Consider the following 21,082-nt stretch of genomic DNA (forward strand, 5'->3'; position numbering starts at 1 on the left):
CTAAGAAGTACCTGAAGATTTAATGGAAAATATGCAACTGAAAGGCTGGCTCTGATATTAAGTGTTGCAGAAATTAATAGAAATCATGTCATAAATCAGGGTTAGGGTTTTTTTTGTGTGTTTTGGCTTTTTTTTGTGGGGGTAGGTTGTTTTTCGGTTTGGGTTTTGTTTTCTTTTCCCCCTCCATAAAATGCCTTGACACTTTAGACAGCAGTTGCTTTCTTGTGTTTCAGCAGTTTCACTTATCAGAAGCAGAAATTGCAGAAGTGAGCAAAAGCAACATCAGCTAAATAAGCTCTTTCAAACTCAGAAGTGTACTTGAAGGCTTTATAACTTAATATCAGTTAATGGTTCACATATAATCTAAGATTAACAAATTTAAATAATTTGTTTTAAGACAGACCCATAGAGCAAGGTGTGGAAGAAATTCTGATGCTGGTGCTCTATTAAGACTCTTCTGTGTATGCATGAACTTCATGTGTTGAAAAATGTCAATCTTTTTTAGTTCAGCTGTAACTGAGCAGAGAATGCAGTCTGGAGACAATATGAACACTTTTTAAAGATGTAATTTTCTTTCATTTGATACATCTTGCTTCTTGGCAAATGACTCATTCTGAGATTTGGCTGGCTCATTTTGTTGGAGACCTCATAAAATGCATAAGTCTTTCAAACTCTAGGAGTAAATGGTGAAAGAGGACACAGTGGTTGACACCTATGCACACGTTGTCTCTCAGAAGGGCTTCTCTCCCAGGAAAGTATCTTGCATTTTGTTTTGAGCAGATTTACAGAAGAGAGAAGCTATATGATGGTGTAAAGGATAGAGCTGAGCAGCAGTGCTGGTGGCTGGGAATGGTGCCTCATGCCTAAATTCCAACTTTGATGGGTGCTTAGCATCCAGTGTTTTCCAATATCTGATATAGTAGTAATGCTTTCTGTAACATTTCTTCGGCATTTAACAAGTTTCAGCTCAAGTCACTGCTAACCACTGAGTAAAAAGTTATAGGTTTGTTTGAAACTTCTAGTCTCTAGATTTATTTTTTTTTTAATGACAAGTACTGCCAGTAGAAAGCTTTTGCCGCATTTCATGTGTCATCAGATCCAGTGACTGTCCCATCTACACAGGTGTGTGCAGACAGGAATGCTTTATAAATGCCAACAAACGAAGCGTTGTAACATCTCTGAGGCCAGAGAAAAGTGCTGCCTGCTTTACAAGGTACGAAAAAGCATAGAAAGACTAGATTTCTCTTTGTGTTAATATAGTCAACCTGTGACAGAACTGGGGAATTGTCATCTTTCGACTCGCAGTTCTCTGCTTCAGCAAGAGATTGCTCTTTTTCAGTTGCAATTATTTTGTCCCTTCTGCCTTTTCATTCATACCTGTTCCATGTGTATACAGAACACAAAACTGTGTTGCAATTGCATAGTTATGTTGGATTAAATAGCATATACTGCATATATATATAAAAATTATACTCTAAAATGGTTAGATAATTATATCTTTTAACAATTTTAACTGACCCATTTAAAAAGAATAAAATTGTATCCACAGGAGAAAAAGTTTTGATTATTTTTGTATGCTTTTTTCAGCCATAGTAGCTGTTCATTAAATAACTGAACAAGTAAAATATCCCATGTATAAAAGGTAGCATTTTTAACACCATGAATGAACTAATGCTTACCCAGCAGAACTACAAGGCATTTGGAAACATAAGAGTTAATGATGTAGAAATTGTATATATGCACTGTCTGAAAATCATGCTAAATGGAATATGTGGCATTAGGTATTTTTTTTTTTCATTGAAATGAAAAAAAATAGTTTATTGTACAGAGTTTGAAGTGTTTTGAAGATATTTTATTTACTGTAGTGTTTGCTTCTCAAAATATGAAATAATTAAATTAATAAAAGCCTTTTTCATGCTATTAATGAAGCATTTTGTTGCATGCTTGGCAGGTACTTTTGAATGTTCCACTGAGCACTGTGTATAATTTGCTCTTCATGTGTCTTTTTTTTTTGGTGTGAAGTGAAAAGTGGAATTCTGTGTGCATCTCTTGGGAAAAGAAGAGAGGCTTATTTGGTTTGGGTTTTAGTTTTGTTGCCAAGTTTGTGGCAGATTTTGATTCTGCTGTGATGGATTTTATGAGCTCATGCTATGTTAGCCTGGAATGAAATTAGCTTGCAGGGTGGTAAAACTGAATATTGCATTGCTGAATATTTCAGATGCTCAGATGAGGGAGCTATTGGCCTAGTGACACGCTAGTGCCTGAGAAAACTAGAGAAAAATAGTCTATTTAGAGACTACTCTGCTTATATGTAATTTTCTGTATTTATCTGACCTTTTGTTCATTCTTTATTACTAGGGCAATTTACATAAAATAGGATCTATGTCATTTATGAGTTCATGTGCTCCTGCTGCTTATTCTTCCCTTGAAGTTCTAATCCTTTGTGGCATTTCACCCCAAAGCACTTTACAGTAATTGCTAATTGATATAAAAGGATCACTTCATCCACCCTTGACATGTAGCACCTTGGCAGTGAAACTCAGAAGCTGTTTAACAGTGAGCAGTAGGACTACATAACGTTTTTAGGAAGGAAAAAAATATAACCCATCAAACTGAAAATGTATTACTCTTGACATTTAATATCTTTTTCACAAAGCTTGTGTATTGGATCACTGGTGACTTGGAGGAAAGAATTTTGCTTACAGAATCACAGTCTCACAGATTTTCAGGGTTACTTCAAGACTTCTCAGTTAAGATACATAATTTGGCTACCTTAGCATGTAAATAGTGGCATTATGGAATTAGATGAATGCGTGCGAAGAAAGGGTTTTACACAGACCTGGCCTGTGAATGGCAGCCATGAAAGGGGAGCAAGCTACATTAAAAGCCCTCTGGAAGGCCTCAGACAGTAACATGCTGTTTCCAAAACACAGCCTTGAAGTACAGTTCATCATTCATCACTGCACAAGAGTTTCATCTGTCCAATAGGTATGAAGAAGATGACATTTAATTTATTAGAAAGGCTATAAAAAGAGATAGCAAAAAACAGGCCTGGCAAGCTGTTAAAGGACCTGCTTGAAAAAGCAGGATGAAACTGCTCCAGCAAGTGCAGTGGAACTGCTAAGATGTGAGTTAATAACTTAGGTTTGTGCGTATGCTGCTGCTTAAAACAAGCAGATAGCTGTCTCTTTCATGGTGTACCCCTTCACTTCTCTCATGGCTGCATGACAGGTTTGATAGCACATTTTCCCCACTTGTTGTATTCAGTATTGTTTATGCCTATATTACCTGTGTATTCCTGAATGATTTAATTAATTTGCCATATAACTATGTAGCAGTCAGTGGCACTTAATTTATTTTACTGATTTATGTCTACTATTAAAAAAGAAAGCCTGTACAAAGCTTTGAGTGACATGACTGTAATTAAATTTTAAGTAACTATAAATTAAAATATAACTGCAAGTTAAAGTTAACTATCAGTTAAAAATAAACTTCAGAAGCCAGCAGTCTTTGCTATTCAGAGAGGTGGTAATTTATTGGCAGACAATCTGTAAAATTTGATTTGATTTCCAATTGAACTTGAATCCTTGCAAATAGAGTGACTTTTACAGGGTTCAGAGCGTTTCTACTTTTTTGATAATATCAGACTAAGAGGGTGTGAAAGTTCAGAGTCCTAGGCATACTTGGGATTCCCAGTTCTTGAGTTTCTTAAATACATTCCAATAAATGTAGAGCTGGTAGTAAATTACAAGAAGAAAAGCTTTCGTTCACTTAATTGATATTTATTGTGAATATCTTAAGTTTTATTAATAAAAGGCTTGTGCAGATTCTAGAGCATTTGTCATACACTCACAGTGTTTATAATATGGAAAAGCCTTATTAAAGCAAGGGTCATTCTGTAAGCCAGTACTTCTGAAAGTAGAAATCTTATCTGAAGCTTGAAATCAAAGTTATGTGAGACTACTAGAAAAGCTTTTAGAAATGTTCTTTTCTAAAGAAGATGAGGAAAACATGGGTGTTTCTGTGTTTTGCGAGGACCTAAGAGCAGGTCAAGCAGCCTTCACTGCTTTCTTTAAATGAAATTTGGTTATTAAAGTCTTAGAATATTTTCAAGTTATTTCTAAATTCTACTTTCCCAAATCTGAGAGGAATAGTCCAGAGAAAAACATTGTAAAAGTATTCGCATAGATGTAATGTCAAGAATGGCCAAATCTTGGGGGGAAAACACCAGGCTGTCTCCACTGCTTTTTTCAGGGGTCTGAGAATTTCTTTGATTTTTGCCTGTTGATGTGCATTGTGTTAATTTTTCTCATTCTACTTATACAGCACAGCAGAACCTGTGCTAATGTCTTTATAGTGCCCCAGCGTGGTCAGAAAGATGGGACTTGATGAAGGAGTATTCAGTCAAATGAAAATAGAGAAATCCACTAAGTAATATCATAAAAATGCTCTGGTTTAAAGGGAAGGTAAAAACCTCTTGAAAGAGTGGATGCACTCCATTGTTTGTGGCACTTCCACAAACAGAAAAGTTTCATCTTTAGAAAATATCAGATTGTACAAAACTAGGCTGAATTCCTGTTGTCTTGTGTGTGTGTGGTATTTTTTTTGTTTGTTTGTTATGTTTTTTAGGGAGCTATTGTGTGATACTAGTAGATTATCAAGTATACACAAGAACTGCTTAGGTTTGTTGCACAAAACTACAGGTTGTTTCTCTGGAATAAAAGTATTTAGAGTTGGAGCTGGGATGATGGTATATGGGGACTAGTGGTGTGAGTGCCATACAGTAAATGAGGAGACTTCAGAGTGATTTTAAGCTAACTTTCCTCATTGTCCCATCTGCTCTGCTCAGATTAGTTGAATCCACTGTTTGATTTTCATCCAGTATTTAGAAGATAACTAACTACTTTGTTCTTGTCAACGTATTTAATGGTCACCCAGTAATGGCATGTATTTCAGTCAGAAAAATTTATGTTTCAGAGAATGATAATATTTGTCATTGCAAGTTTGACAGCGTTCTTTTGCAAAGATTAGTTTTTGACATGAAACACTTAGTCAGGTTGTTCAATGCGAAATTCATTTTGAGCAGTGTGAAACAGTTTATCTGATGCTGTGTGACTTCTAAATAATACAAGGCTGTTGCAGAAAGGTTTATTCTGTTTATTATTAAAGGTTTCGACTTTTCCCCCTCCACTGTGCTTGTTTTAAAAATACAGCATTTGTGTTGTCTGAGTTTCTGGTTGCTGTTTGGCCAAAAATCCCACAGGAAAGCTGTGGAGTCCACCCAGCCTCCAGCCTTCACAGCATCATAAAATGACATTATCTGAAAGAAAACAAACCGATTGGAAAGGTAGGGATTCCCTGAAGAGCTCAGTAGTGGATCTTTGTTCTTCAGAATGTATTCATATAAATTCATAATGTAACTGAAGACTATAACCTGTTGGTATTTTAATGGTTTACACAAAATAATGTAGCTGTCCCAATATCTTCCTTCGGTTGGATGTTTTTGAATCATAAAAACAGCCACTATGAATTCAGTCTTGACCTGATAGAGAAAACCCCAAGCTTTTCCTATTAATAAGAGATAAATAAGGAGAATGGAGAGTTAAACATGCCTTACTTACACCAGAATTGAGGTTGAGGCATGCTGATTTGCAGTCTGTAATAAGTACTGGATAAGCAATTTAGAAATTCACTGGCAGCTCTGCTACTTCGGCTTCTTCTGTTTGAGCTGCAGTTTTAAATAACTGATGAAGAAGGCATTCTTGTAAGATTGAGCTGTAAACAAAGAAATTTTGACAAAAAAAGACTGTAACAAACTCACGTTTGAAATAGTTTTATTTACACAAAATTACTGATTTTTTTTTTCCTTTTTAGCACAGCGTATGTATCAGGTGAGTATGTGATGCTGCTCTTTGAGTTCTTAAGCATATGCAGAATATTGTGACTTCCTACTGACTTCAAGAATTATGCAAGGTCGGTAGGAATGTGAAATTCTCCAGACTGAAATTCTTATATATTAGCATCATATTTTCTGAATAGTGTTAACTCATACCATATGTTGTGGAGTAAGTTAATCAAACTTCCAAAACCCTTTTGCACTGGTGGCGTTTTAGACCTTCAGTTTACATTCTCTCTTATATGTATGATAGACATCCCATATGCATATGAAGGATGGTTCCTGCATTCTGCTACATGATTGACTCACTGAAGTACAAACGTTTACTTTTCTGCTTTCAGCATCAGGGTGTGTTACAGCTTGTTGCAGCTAGCTACATCTCAATTCTTTTAACTTCTTTTAAATACTTAAAATTTAGGCTTAGTTGTAGTGCAGTTAGATCTCTAAATGCTTGAATTGAACTACTGTTGGAGTTGGATTCAGACGTCATATTCAAGGTCCAAAACATGGAGCATTATTTTGTTTATCATAATGAGAAATTTTACTCCTTTGTGTTTAATTCAAAGCCTTCTGGAAGTGGAACTGCTTGAATAATCTACAGTGGGATGGATTAACGAAAATACTACTAGACTATTATTAATGTTATATGTTTGGTTGTGTGACATAGAATTTCAAAATCTTGCACCCTCATTAGGCAGTGGTGTTTTAGGATACTACTTTATCTTCAGAAAAGTTGTAAACTAGGATGCTGTCACACAAAATGTTTTTTTCAGGGCATCTGCTTTCTACAGTTTCTTCTACAGTTCTTGATCACTTAGCATCACTGGTGTAATTCAGATACACTAGTAGTAAAAGTCAGTTTATGGTAGAGGTTTAGCACTCAGTATTAGTAAATTATTGAGGGGGAAAAAAAGTTATGTAAAAAGTCACAGAATGACCTCAAAAGTCAGTACTAGGAATGTCAGCCTGTCAGATTGCATTATTAGAATGAGCTCATCCTCATTAAATGCACTTGAGTTCTGTAAATGATGATTCATCACCCAGGTGGTATAATGCCCACTCACTAGACCTCAGGAAGAGTCTTCCTTGTTATCTGTTCTAGAAATTAACTGTCAATGACTATTACAGGAGCTCCAAGTTATCCACTTCTAGTTACAGCCTCTGTGTGGAGCTTTTGGAACATGGGATTGAATTTATTTTTTTTTTTTTTCCTCCTTCTTTCCCACCTTTTCTTTCCTCCCTGTATTAGTAACTCTAACCTGAAAATGAATCCCACAGTCCTACAACTGGGGTAAATGATGTCTGGGTAAAGTACTATTGCTTTTGCTGGCTTCTTTCCTCACATTTGTTATAGTGCTAAGGCAACTAAGGTAACATCATTTCCCTTCTGAATATGTAATTAAGTGTCCACTGCTGCTTAACACATCTCCAGGTGAGTGAGTTGCAAGTTTGTCTTAAATGCTTTGTTGCTTGAACCTGTCCTCAAAAGACTTTCTTCATCCTTTTAAGGTTTTCAATTTTAGCTAATTTTCATTTGTTTTTGGTAAAATTAAGCAGCTGGATGCTGGAACTCCACAAAAAGGAGTTTTGTCCATTTTGTCGTGATTTCTGATCTCTGAAAAGTCCATTTGACACCTAAAGATACTCTTAAAGAATTTCTAGCTGATATTTTAAATACCAGTCAATATATATTTGTCATCTTGTCAAAGCATACCGTTGTGTTTGTCAGTTATTGTAACTGGAGTGCCTGGGTATTAGACTGTCTCCTTTGCTTGTTTTCTTTTTACATAAAGAAGTTAATTGTCTATCTTTTATAATGTGATGAGAGATCAGCTCGAAGCCCCAGTTGCTCTCTTGAGCTCTTATTTTACTAACCTTTCATGTTAGTGATACCTCCCTGCCTTAAGAACAGACAGCGCTTCCTTTTCATGGTAAATTCTTCCAGTAGCTATTTTATTTGAATTGGTGACTGACCTTAGATCAGCAGTGTTACATGAGCCTGTGGAAAATACCTCTTGGTTTAGCAGAGTTGTCCAAAATGATAACCAAAGAAAAGATATACTCAGATATTAATGGTAGGATTCTGTCTTCTCACAACTGGCAGCATCAGTTGATTGGAGTGGGACAACTCTAACACACTTCCCAAGTGATCTGCCCAAAATGAGATGAAAGGAAAGGGGTGCTGCATTATGTTCTGAAGTACTGCATTTCCTCTCCCTAACCCAACCCACAGATTTCTGCCTGCCTCTAAGCGCACAGTGACCTGAAGCCTTTGTAATTGCTCCTCTTATGATCTTTCTTATTGATTATGTCTAGGGAATCAGAAATGGGGGTATATTATGTTGGAGTTATATTTAGTATATTCAGTATGTTATTCAGTATTCAGTAATATATTCAGTGTTCAGTAATATAGTATTCAGCATTATAGTATTCAATAATATAGTAATCTGACTAGCAGTGATAGTATTTCATTACTTGATTGAAATTTATTGTTAAACTCAGATAAGGTTTTAGTAACAGATGAATTGCATTACTGTTAAATTGAAATCCTACATTGACTTGGAAGTTGTAAAAATAAAGATAAACCTTAAAAAGCCAATAAGCACAGACAAAACCCCACCACCAACTAAAAAACCAAACATAAACATTACATCATGTGTATATTGAAAGAACAGGATTATTCTCATTGTTCTGGAAGCTGCAGTGCGATTCAACGTGTGATTGCTTTGAAGGTTAACAGTGTTATTCATTTGTGTTTACAAAGACTTTTTCCTTCTGTATTGCAGTTGAAGAGGGTAATACCTGGAAGAATTCTTCACCTCCTTGTTAGTTCGCACAGAGCACGTAAAGCAAAATTTTCATACTCAAAGAAAAAGGCAAAGCATATTGACATAACTTATAAGGTAGACTTAAGGATTGCATGCTTACTTTTATATGGAAGAATCACAATAGCTAAATTTTCATTAATTTTCCAGCATTTGGTCTTTCTTTTTAAGAGTAGCCTTACCTCTCCTGTCATTTTAGTATTTCAGGATTGAAATTTGCCAAGGAAAAGGAATTGGAAAGGACTACGCACTCCTGAATATAAAAGCACATTAAATTTATGTTTGGAGTAAAAAAGTCAGATGTGTATCTGTTGAAGAGGTTTAGATTTTAATGTCTTATAAAGAGCTTGTGTGGGTTTTATGATATATCTGTTATATAGGTGACTGGATTTTTCAGTATTTTACATGCATGTAACTTCACAGGGGAATATGAATAATGTTATTGTGTGCCTTTTATGGCTGTCAGGTGAATTAGTTTTCCAATTAATAACATATCATTGAAAACCTGAAAGTAAATTCAGGCAGATGTAGTCTGATTAACTCATACACCATTATGAGCGTGTGGTATGTTGTGAAAATTAGTGCTGCTATGAAAGTAGGCAGATTTTGGTTCAAGAAAACTGCTTTTCCTGAATATAATGGCATGATTTTAATTTAAAGAATATTGATCTTTTTGTTGCATTAATTTCCTTTTCAGACATCTGACTATGCACTTGATGTCTGAAACTCCTGACTCTCTCTTTAAAAGTAAAACCTTAGTGCTTATGTAGTTAGTTTTCAGGGAGAAGCTGACAAAACCAAAAAATGGACACCCCCCCCCCAAAAAAAAAACCCTCCTAACTGCTTCCTACAAAGCAAAAATCATATGGTCACAATTAAAATTTTCCATCAAATAACAAGTTTTGTTCTTCCCCTTTCCCTTGCACTGTTTTCAAACTTATTTTCATTGTATTTTGGGAAATGAAATACGTAAGTCTTTCAAGACATATTTCACTTCAAGTTTAGAGAATGATAAATAACAATTTACAAAAAATGTTATGGAGGGAGAAATGAGGTTTAAAAAGAAGTTAATCATATCAAGGCAGCTCAGTATGATGAGACAACAAATGACCAGCATCCCTTTGGTGAACAAAACTGAATCATAGTGAGGAAATGAGGTTGCCAAGGCAGTGAAAAACAGAGCTAGAAACTTCTCTGCTAAGTCAAGTCCCAAGCTGTGAGGCATTCACGGCCTCTGGGAAATAGTGAGTCCATTGCATATTTCTCTTAATAGACAGGGTCTGCACCTCCCATCATTTCCTGGCAAAGAAGCCAGTGATGTTTTCTGTACAAAGGATGAACTATGCCCTCACTCATAGGCTTTTGCTCATCATGGCTGAGGTACATGGAACTTCGACTAATACTGTGCAGTGGCTTTTTTGTGGCTGTAAGGAAGATTTTCCTGGGGTATCAGACCTGCCCTATGTAAGACTGACATAGTTACTGTGAGTGATGTATTGCTATAGCTGATTTTGAAGTTCTTGAAATTAGTGGAATATACTACATTAATGGCTTATTCCGTAGTACTTCTGCCTTTCCATCACTCTGCAATGTAAATCCTGCATTTAAAAAAAAACAACAAAACTATATTGATGTTTACTGTATTCAAGACTTCAGCTACTTACTGTGATCTTTCTTGATACTGAGGAAGGAAGAGTTTCAGGTCATGAGTGAATGAGGTCTCTGCTCTTGACCATATCATACCACTGACCTTGGGGGAGTGTTTGTGGCAAGTTGCTGTCTCTGTTTCAGCTTCCCTGCTCACAGGAATAATAAAAAATAATTTTACAAAAACCACAATAGGATTAATGAGTAAAAGCAACAGTGTAAATATTTGGTAGACAGTTGTTTGCTTATCATTTGACTTTATAAATGTTTTAGGAAGCTAGAGGTATGAGAGAGAAGATCATTTAGATGTTACATTGAGAGGGAAAATCTTGATTTCTTTCAGAAAACAGTCAAATGCCGCAGACATGGAAAAAAAAATAAAAAGAAATCTGTCAATCAATGCCACCTTTTTGAGCTGTATAAGTTTTTTTTGCGTTAAGCACCTCCTTGAATCACTTTCAGTGAAGTTTGTGTAGCAATACTTGAGGCTGGGAAGGGAAAGGATTGCTCAAAGTTATCCATGGAGCTGCTCTAATTCTCTGACATTTCTTGTTTTGCCATGACTCCTGCTTTTGTGGATGGGGACAATGCCAGACTCTGCCCTGTAGCTGTCCCTGCCGCCACTTCTATAGGAACTGCAACTGCAAAGCGTGTGGCCAGAGTACACAGAAGGGTCTTCAGCTCTTTTGAGTAGGTCTTGTTCCATGCAGGGTTGCCTTCCTGGATCCTCTTTCAGCAAGTGAATTTCATTCTGGGACTAGAAGGTAATTGTTTCTGGACACCGCTGGAGTATACCAGCCCTTATTTCCTGAATTATCACTGCTGGTTTTGGTGGTGATCAATACCTATGGTCACTGGTGTTCTTACTGTTTTGCTTTCTGAAGGTAAGGTTAGACATTCACTATGAAAATGCCAGCAGTGGTGGAAAAGGTTAACATGTAGGGATAGAGTACCAGCAAGGGGAAAGGGAGTGGTAGTTAACTAAACACAGTTAAATGCCATTTTGGATTTGCATGCAGTATTGTTTGTCTTATTTTTCCTTAACCTGCTTCACTCCTAATCACCTAAGATAGCAAAGGCCTCTCACTGAAATCTCATAATTTGAATAAATAAGGCTGACTTCAATTGCAATGAACTAGAGCTGGTCCAGGAGCAGGTGTGCTGGCTGACCTGAGGGATGGCTACCTCTCACCCTCCCCTCCCCAGAGGCAGAGAGAAGTGTTTAGGTGTGCTTAACCTTTCCTGCCACAGTTACTTCTGAAAAAGGTGTTAGGAAAGGTTAGATGTTGAAGATAATGTTGGCACGGGTGTACAGCCCACTAGGACACCTGCTGCTGGAGCTGAGCTAATAAGCATGAGGGTGAAATATTCCAGCCATAAGGTGAGTTAATAAGGAAATGGGACCCAAAGAGAAGTGTATTCGGTTAAAACACCTCTAGGAGTTAAATAGGCATGACTGAAATCATATTCTTACTCACGTCTCAGTTTCATGTTTTAGCATGAAAAATGAAAGCCTTTAAATGAAACAAATACGAAATGCTAATATTGAAGACAAATAACATTTTTTGTTCTCAACACTTGTGCATATTTTATGCTTCCTCTTGCTACTGGAATATCTTAACCTGTCTTGTTCCTCTATGCTTTTAGCTGTAAAAATTGCTGGTAGTTTTATTTCCTTTCATTCTTCATGTTTTGAAAATTATTTTATGTGGGCTGAATATGTCTTTATTCGTTAAAATAAGTATGTTCTTAAGCATTAAAGTAAAGCATGTCCAACATGACCCTGAATGCTTGTAACTTGCTGGCAGAAATTGTGACAATACATATTGCCTGAGGAGACACCCTCATTAACAATTTATTTCTTTCTTGTAAATAGATAAAATTTCTGGAAATCCAATTAGATTTGATGTTTTTTTCCTTTCCAACTAATTTTGTAACGGATATAAACCAAAATGAATTATGACTTTTTCAAAATCCCATACTTTCATAAAGTTAAAATAGGCTTCAAAACCAAATTAGTGCACTGCAAAAATTAATACATGCGAAGTAATGTAAGCACATGGCACTTTTAATTTTTCAATGGCCTGGGGGTACTGTTATCTGGTCTTTTCTGGGAAATCACTCATCATGTTGCTATCGGGGAAAGAGCGAGCTGCAGCCCCCTTTCTGGGAGCAATCCAATGCAGTATGGATATTAATTAAATTTATTAAACAAATAACACAGCGACTCAGGGAAGCAGGGGTCCATCTGCCAGCTCTGTAGATTGATCTCTGCAGAGACGCGAGTTGAATGGTAGTTAAAGCTAAGTTGCAGAGCTCAGCAGATGGGCTCTTGTCTCTAGTGGGGGGAGATTTGGTGGCGGTCCAACAGCTTTTTTCCCCCTCCAGGTTTTTGTTCCTTGCAACTGTGATTGAAGAAGCACTTCCCTGCCTTTTCTCAGCCTTGCCCCCCTCTTTTGTTTATCTGAGCAATATTTAAGTCTGAGTGATTTGTTAGAGAGGTAAGTCCCGGCTGATCTCATTTTGTGTATGTGATGTAAACCTAAAGCAGAAAATAATTAGGAAAATGTAATCCCATTGTCTTTATACCCCACTTGTGTACACTGCTACATCTCTGCCTGGTGCTTTAGAAGAGGAAAAGTCTAGTAGCAGTGCTGTACTTACTATTAAAAATCACTGCCCATCATGCATATATCGTTAAGAAAACTTTTGTTGGAAGCTTGTGCACCCAGTATGAAATTATTTCTGCCTGTAGGTCTAGGCTGTGGTGATGTTCTTTAGATTTCACTTTAGTGCTTCCTGTTTTATCTGGTTCTTGAAAATATGTGTCTTTTGAAACCCTCTGCAATCTTCCTGTAAACTGATGATCTAATGAATTGTTTGGTGTATGCAGGCTACCTAAAACCTATGGTGGTGTCTATTGTGGTTTAAACCCCCTTGTAATTAATTATGCAATTAAGCCCTTTATTTATTATATATTTGCAGGTGCATAGGTCTTTAATCAAGTGATGGGTAATATCTGCTGTTGGAGACCAGTCATCATGCCACTTACATCCTTGGCAAGACTCCCACAGACTGTAGTGGGAGCAAGACTGGGCCTTAATGCTGCAGGGAATCCCACTGGCTGTGGTTCAGAAAACCTTCCCAGAAGGTTTTGTAATGTCTAATCAGAGCTTCACTCTTCCTCATTGAGTGCTTGCAGTGGGAAATCTGTAACCATATAAAAGTCACTGCTCTATGGCAGTAAGTAAGAGTAAAGAGACATTGAGCTACTGAAGAGGTCTGTTCTGCTGTGTGTCACAAATATTGCATTTGCCTTTCCTGGCCCAGAAAAAGCCAGGTAAAATGGCATCTGAAATTGGTGGGAATTTTAACAAAAACAAGGCCTGGGGGATTTGGCTGTAATAATGTGTGGTTTATAGAGTAAACAACAGAGACATCTTTTCTGGATGCTAGTTTACGCTTTTGTAGCTCTTGTGCTTTCCCTGGATTGATTTTTTGTGTGTGTGTGTGTTTTGGTTTTATTTTTTGTTTCTCCCCCTTGGATCAGCCTTGGTTGGAAGAACAATATCAGTGTATAACCCCAGTCATGAATATTAGGCTTTATCCAGAGGCAAAACCCAGTTTTGTTTCTGTGAGTTTACTGTGTTTTGCTATTGGTATGTTTTCAATTTTAGACCATGCTGACATTAATAACATGAATGTTTCAGTTACTGTAGTAAAGGCCAGAATTAGTTGGGTTTTTAAGTGCTCTGCAAAACAGTACTCAGAGTTCTAGAAGAGACATTACTGATCTGTGGTTCTTTTAGTGTTTTAAACTGACCCAATTTGATGTAGAGAGGAGACTACTCCTGAGAGTCTTGTTTATCAATGTGTAATAGGTGATCTAATAATTTATTTATCCATCTGGCTTGTTGGAATTGAGACACCTCAGGGTTATGCAGCCTGTGTTTGAATTTACAGACTATTTGCCACTATCTGTTGTTTTCTACTAGGGCTAATTCTACTCTAATTTGAGTAGCTATCCAATTTCTTGAGTGACTGAAGTTGTTCATGGAAGGGTTGTTTGGAGTTTTTCTTTAATTTTTTTGGAAGCATATCTTCCATTTAACTTCAGTCACTTTTAGTATAAGATAGTGATCTCTGTGCATGCTCTAGGGTAGAAATAAAATAGTTAAAATTATATGAATTCCCATAAACTAGATGGGGTGAGGAGTTAAGGGAGATGTGCAAATTGGTTGCTGTGCTTAACACCATGTTGTTTAAAATCAGTTGTCTTTGAAAGGAACTTTGCACGTTTTAGGAGCAGGCAGACTAACAGAGGGGCATGTAGTAGGGGTCATTTAAAATGAATACATTTTTCACCTGAAATATTCTGTTATCACTTCATCTAGTGGTGCTTAACTCCAGTATTCTTAAATGAGTAGAGCTCCCATCAGTATTTGTGTCATCTCTGACAGAGACTAAAGTACCAGCCCTACATGTTAAATTTTGCTCCCAAACAGTATCGATAGGGTGCTGTTAATTTGCATGGCATTGTAGAGGTAGAAGCAAGAGGCCTCTGAAAGTAAGCAAACATGCTGTAGTTCTGCTTATGACATGGGAACAATGCTTGTGTTTTTCTTAGCAAGCTGTTCCAGAGGCCTACTTATTTCAAAATTCCCCCATGCTTTCATTTCTGCATTAACACAACGCTTTCATTTCTGCATTAACACAACACCCCTCAGTCTCATGTGTATTTCCATCAGGGAAGGCAAATAGCCTGTACTAGCTACTGAGCAGAGGCTTCCCTAGAAATCTCCTGGTGTTTCTTCCTAAAAGCCTGTAATATATATATATATATATATATAGGATCATACCTAAAAATTTATAACACATAGACATTGCAATAGCAAATTAAAAGCTAGGTAAGCTGATGACAAACATTTGTAGATGTAGCATCACTTATTTTGAAGCTTTACCTGGATGTGGGTAAAGGTTATGTATTGATTTGCTACAGTTAACTATTTTTTTTTTTGTCCTACTTGAAACACTAGTGATTCATTTATACAATTACTAGTAAATGTGGAAGAAATTGAGGAACTCTTGAGCCTGGAAGAAGCCTAGACATGTCTTGTAAAATATATTAAGAATTATGATTTTTGCATTAATGTGAATAGTCCCTAATAACATGATGTATGCTTAAAGAGGGCTTGGGCTTTATAATGTCATGTGAAGTACACTTAGCTCTTTAATAGCACTTTTGAGTTGCATGCTTTTAATGTTGACAGCTATATTTAGTACATTTGATATTCCATAGGGTGTTCTTAGAGGAAATGAACACATCTGATGGAACAAACCCATTCTCCATGTTCAATTAGCAACTATACTGCTCAGTGGCAGTTAGAACAGATAGGTTCTTAGATGTTACTGTGAATCTGTGTATCAGTGCTTAGGGACAGAAGATCATTCTATTTAACTTTGAACTATCTGACTTTTACTAGTAGCTATCCTTCAAAATTAATAGGACATTCCATTTTGGCTTTGTATATTTCAAAAAAGATAAAGAATTTCAGTCTTTAACCTGGAACTAATTTCACTAGATTAATGTAGATACCAGACATTAAATTGTTCTAGCAGGTAAGTTACTGAGTATGTAGCCTGAGTCTATTCAGGTAATTCATATTTTAGTGTAGGTAATGTCATTTTGGAAATGTATGCAACTAATCAGATAAACAAGGACTTAGAAAAAGATTTTTTTGCCACTGGCAGGCATATCTTTGGAAATCACCTGTACTCTTACTTGTTCTTAATTTCACTTCACGGTGTTTCCATTAAATGTGTCTAAACCTAACAAAATAATTCATATCTGTTTGGATTTGTGCATCTGAAGTGGTATTTATCAGAATGCTAAACTTTTGTTTTTCTGGCATTGTTCACTCTTGGAGGGTCAGTTTCTGATTTTGAACCACTTCGGTTTGTCAGAAAAATGCAAGGTTGGCCAATGAAGATACTTGACACCTTGGGATTAATCACAGTTACACAAGGAGTCCCTTTGCCTGCTGAAGCAGGGATACAGTTCCTGTGAGCTGCTGCAAGCTCATTTTACCTGGCAGCTTGCAATGCAGCCCTCCTTTCAAATCCTCTGCAGACTGTCAAGCTGTGCTCTGCACCTCTGAGGCTCCCAAAGCATGGCTTCAAGGTTTAGGTCACTCTGAATGCTCCCTTGCCTTTCCACTTGTCCAATGTCTCTATAATCATTGCATTCTAAATGTACCATTTTAGTCTCTGCACAAACCAGATTTTAAGTAAACCTTTTACTCAGTTTCACTTCAGCAAGGCTCAACAGTTTTGGCATTTAGAGATAGAAGTTAATATAAAAAAAAAACAAACCAAAGAATCTGAAATTGACTATTTCCAGTAAAAGTCACTTAGTCCTCAGTCTTTTGATATGCTGCACAGCTTGAGAAGGACATGAGCAATGGGTTTTGGTCCAGTTTTCATGTAGCCTCCCTATATTCTGTGAGGAACCAGCTCAGTTCTAAAGAAGCCTTTCACTCTTCCTTTTGTGAGCTGAATTTGGCTTCTGTACAATCCAAATGCAATCCCAATTACTTGTGATGCCTCGTGTTTTCTTATCTTCTAGTCAACTGGAGATGGCAGTAGCATCTCTGAGGAGTGATATCCAAGAGTGTTTTGGCATACTAAATCAGAAGTAGTACTCCATAGCTCATTCTTTAACAGTGGACTGGATTAACCAATTGTGTGTGTGCACCTCCAGCCAAGAAAATTGTGTAGCAGCTCTAAAGTGCTCAGCATGTTTTCCCTAGCCTTCTCTTGATTCAGCTTCACCTGCCTGACCAAAGAAACTTATGCAAAGCTTAGGTCAAGCTATGTGGCATCTTTATTTTTGTGGTGTCTGAATCATGTTCACTCTAGGTTACTAGTTTCAGTGAGAGCTTTGCTGCTCTCTTATTTTCATGACTTAGGGGAGCAGTATTTGGTTACATTTCAAATAATGTAGGAGGCACCCTTTACTGAAGCTGGTTATGGTTTGGGACAGGCATCACCAGTTTTGTGATTCTGGTGTCAGATTCACCATTCTCAAGTTCTGGGATATTGTCAATCTCAGCAGTTAAGGAATCAAATATGAATTGTGTGCTTTCAGGATGCACATGTGCTATTGACTGTGGGGGTATAGATTGAGAAGATCAGAAACAACACTTGTATAATATTTCTACAAATTGTTGAAGCCATCTCAGCAGAGGAAGTTTTTGATTTTCTTGTTAGCACTTGCTTCTGTTCCAGGCAGTCACCATTAAGCTGTTATGATCTTGAATAGGGATCAAAGAAGTTGTAAAAACAAGTACTGGACTGTGCTCCGTGGTGACTGGGACTGCTCTCTTCTATGTTAATGTCCATGGTGATGAAATATCCCAGTGGATAAAATATCAGTGAACTCCCTTTTGATTTCTAGTATTTGAATATATATATTTGATGTACAGAATGTACACAGCATTGTTAGCCTGTCAGGTGATTTTATTTGCTATATATTCTCACACATATATTGTGTCTATACACATACATATATATATGCCATGTGTATGTGCATATGCATGCATACATACCTGGTGTGTGGTGTGTGTATGAATATATATGTGTGTGCACAGAGAGACTTGATTTTCTGCATCGTGTAGAGGAAAGCAGAGCTCAGATTTAAGTGTCTTGGAGTCCCAAACAAGCTTCAGGACTGAAGATGAAAAGAGTGGTGATAGCCACAGACAAGTGAAGAACAGGTCCTCCTCCCCCTCTTCACACTCTCTCATTTTTTTTCAGATTAGGCATTTTGAACTAGATTTTGGGGAGAGGAAAATGACTTTTGAAAGAACATTCACACTACTGTACCTGATAACAGTGCTCTGTAAGATTCTGTCCTCACACCGCTTAATTTTACTGAAACTTGGCTAGCGTCTCTGAGTCTGTGTTAGGAAAAACTGAGTCCTAGTCTGAGAGATACCATGGTTTTGGATTAGTAAATTGCCTTTTGCACCTCCTTTTCTGGGCTTTCTATTAATTTGTGTTGCACATATCCACTGTATGAATACTTCCTACCCAGTGCAGGGCTCTGTCACTGCCTTTGACTGGGCTAAAATATTGAAGACGCTGAAGTCATTAGAGCTGTGTTGAGATAGATAGGCAAAACCTACTTCTAAAATGATGTCTTTAGTGAAAACTCCTCTTTCTCTGGATTTCCTTTATTTAATGAGGCATAACCTTCAGGGAGAAATCCATCTGTCATAATTTTTGTCTGATTTTCCTATATTGTTCCTTTTCAGAGAATGGGAAAATGTTACAGTAGTTTGAGAAGCAGCAATTGGGATATGCAAGTCCTTTTCTGTGAGCACAGTCTGTGTGCCCCAACTATTTTGGAAAAATAGAAATGCTGTAAAGTGACTAATTCAAATCAGATTTGCATGTTAATCTGTTTTTAAATGAGTTTTCTCATGTCATAGTTCTACGCATAATTCTCTGGAGGTTTCAAGCAAGACTGAACTGGGTCAGATTGGCTTGTATATTTTCCCTAAATTGGATGGAAATAAGATCTAGTAGTGGATTGGTTATATTAATCATATGACTGCTGAATTGGAGCCATTATTGAGCCCTTGAAAGCCTCTAAGGTAACTTAGGTGTTTCTATAGTATCAGCCGTGTCAGTATGTCCACTGTGTATCCACTCAAACATTTATGCACGGTATTTAATTCCTCTCCTCCATTATGAATAGTGTGTCATATTCGTGTACTTGGAGAAAAGTGAGAAAAATTAAAAGAAATGATGTACCTAAAGGTATGCAATTGAGGATCCAGAATATCTTTATGCCTAAATTTCATTTTTCTTAACACTGCTTAAAGTAATATATCTGAACCCACCCATTTTCTGTTTGAAATACAGTCTTTGCTGTTTTATCACCAGTCTAATATATCAGCTCAGTAGAGCTCAAGGTCTGTGCCTCTAGAGTTGCATTTCTAAGCCTTAATACTCAACATAAGTGTAACTTATTTAAACCTGTCATGGCAGCTGATCAGCTTTTCTGTCTTTGAAATTTAATCAAAAGTGATTGGGTAGAACTGAAATAAAGGTTTATTTATGTGATTATGAGTTAACTTTCAGGGATGTTAAGGCTGCATTTTCCTTGCAAAAAGAACACTTCATACAAGAAACTTCACTGCTTTGGTTTTGTGTTTTGAATCATTGCAGTGTGATTAACACAATGCTCAGTTAAATGCTGCATAGGTACACCTTTCTCTTTTGTTTATGACAGATTAATGGTTAATTATTACTTATCAAAAAGATTAATAGATTTTCATTAAATTAAAACATTTTTAAAGCATACTATTTCAGCTTGTGAATAAAATCATCAAAACAAATGTGTATTTGCAGCTTCCTGGAACTTCTGTTTTCTTACTGGATTTTGGTTTTCAAAAGTGGAGCATAATTCTCTCAGGAAGGCAAAAAGCAAAGCCGTGGATCTTTTTCCCAGCCTCTGTCTCTGGGTTCTTGAGGGCTGCATAGCAGTTTTTTTTCTCCCTAATGGAATGAAAAAGATCAAACTGTGCTAGCATGCAGCGCTACAGTTCAACAGCTTCTACTAGCTCAAGTCGTTTTACCTACTTCTTGCTAAGTAGCACCATTGTCCTTGCAGCACGTCTATCACAACTACCTACTGCTCTTCACACGCATGCAGTTTTCCTTTTATAAGTACAGTGATGTGTCCACATGGGTGGACATTAGTGTATATGTAACCTGTAAGAAGAATTGATGGATGTAAATTGCTTTCAAATGGTTATGGTAAATATGCTAATTTTTAAATATTGCCTCTTAAAATCCCACCTGGAGTTCTAATCTATTTTAAATGCTAAAGAATGAAATAAAAGTTCTGTCCCTGTAGATGGACTTGTGTTCTGTTAAAAAAAAAAACAAAACAAAACAACCCAAACCTCCTAATGAGAGAAATTTGCACTAAAGTTACCATTTAATGCAAGGTATTGATCTAGAGTCAAAATCCTCAAAAATTTGGGGATATTTGGACCTAGACTCAACCTCCTCTCCACTCTTACGGAGGTCATTCTACCCCTTGACTACGTTTGATTTAGTGAATTTAGTGAATATAAATGCCCATTGTCCCAGTGTAAGCAAAGACATTTAGAAATCCATTCGTCAGAGCCAGGGCTTTAATTTACATCTGTTTTGATGACCTCGTTTGTATGAATTTGGGGGGGGGGTGAACCTGCATCAAACCAAGTGCCCTGTGTTCACCTCCAGGTGTACACCAAGATTCACAAAAGGTGAATGTGCCAGACAAAGTAATTACTGCCCTGAAGCATGTCAGCTCTAAAGAGGCATGAGCAGTTGCACAGAACAATTGCAGCATGGCCAATAGGCATTGCATCTGGAGTGCTTTGTGGAGCAGATGTGGCTTACGGTTTTCTTTTTTTTTGTTGTTGTTGCTTGGTTGAGGTTTTCTGTTTTGAATAGAGGAAGAAGAGTAGGAAATTGGGACATTGCCTATACCTTCTGTAATCAAAAGGCTGAATGGAAGACAGCAGTGGGTGAAGAGCATGAAATAAAAAAAAAAGAATATTAGAGAAGCAGGAGTAGATCAAGGGAAAAAAAGGCTGAGTATAGAACAAAAAATATAGAATGGTATTTTTTGGTCTTTGTCTTTTTTTCTGTTTAC

The 21,082-nt window shown here is 36.9% G+C and overlaps 1 protein-coding gene across 1 annotated transcript in view; it reads left to right on the top strand.

Annotated features, from left to right (window-relative positions):
- The window catches only part of WT1 (WT1 transcription factor), a 340,397-nt gene that overhangs the window by 130,075 nt on the left and 189,240 nt on the right, over positions 1–21,082 (top strand). The gene's annotated exons all lie outside the window — the stretch shown is intronic.

The sequence above is a fragment of the Pezoporus occidentalis genome, unplaced genomic scaffold (genome assembly GCF_034315485.1).
Source record: "Pezoporus occidentalis ecotype Australia unplaced genomic scaffold, CSIRO_AGI_Poc_V1 ctg22, whole genome shotgun sequence".
In the NCBI taxonomy this organism is placed as follows: domain Eukaryota; kingdom Metazoa; phylum Chordata; class Aves; order Psittaciformes; family Psittacidae; genus Pezoporus; species Pezoporus occidentalis.